Source organism: Penaeus monodon, chromosome 30 (genome assembly GCF_015228065.2).
Source record: "Penaeus monodon isolate SGIC_2016 chromosome 30, NSTDA_Pmon_1, whole genome shotgun sequence".
Taxonomy (NCBI): Eukaryota; Metazoa; Arthropoda; class Malacostraca; order Decapoda; family Penaeidae; genus Penaeus; species Penaeus monodon.
Window position 1 is genome coordinate 10747132 of NC_051415.1, and position 276 is coordinate 10747407.

Below are 276 nucleotides of genomic sequence, written 5' to 3' on the forward strand. Positions count from 1 at the left end.
CCCTTTTTTCTCTCTCTCTATCTAATCTTACATGATACTTTTCCTCCTTCATTATTCAGTTGTATGACTATATCCTACAGTTGTTTGATGGACTGAAAGGACGACACCCTTTCATCCGAAAACCTAAGATTACTCAGACTTTCCTTTCAGTTTCAGCGCCCTCTCCTTCTAAATTCTGTTCCCCCTGGAAAATAATCGTAAGGCTGGCGAGAAGATCTAGAGTGACAAAAGGGCTTATTGGGCAGCAAGTAATAATTTTAGACCCTGTGTTTTTGT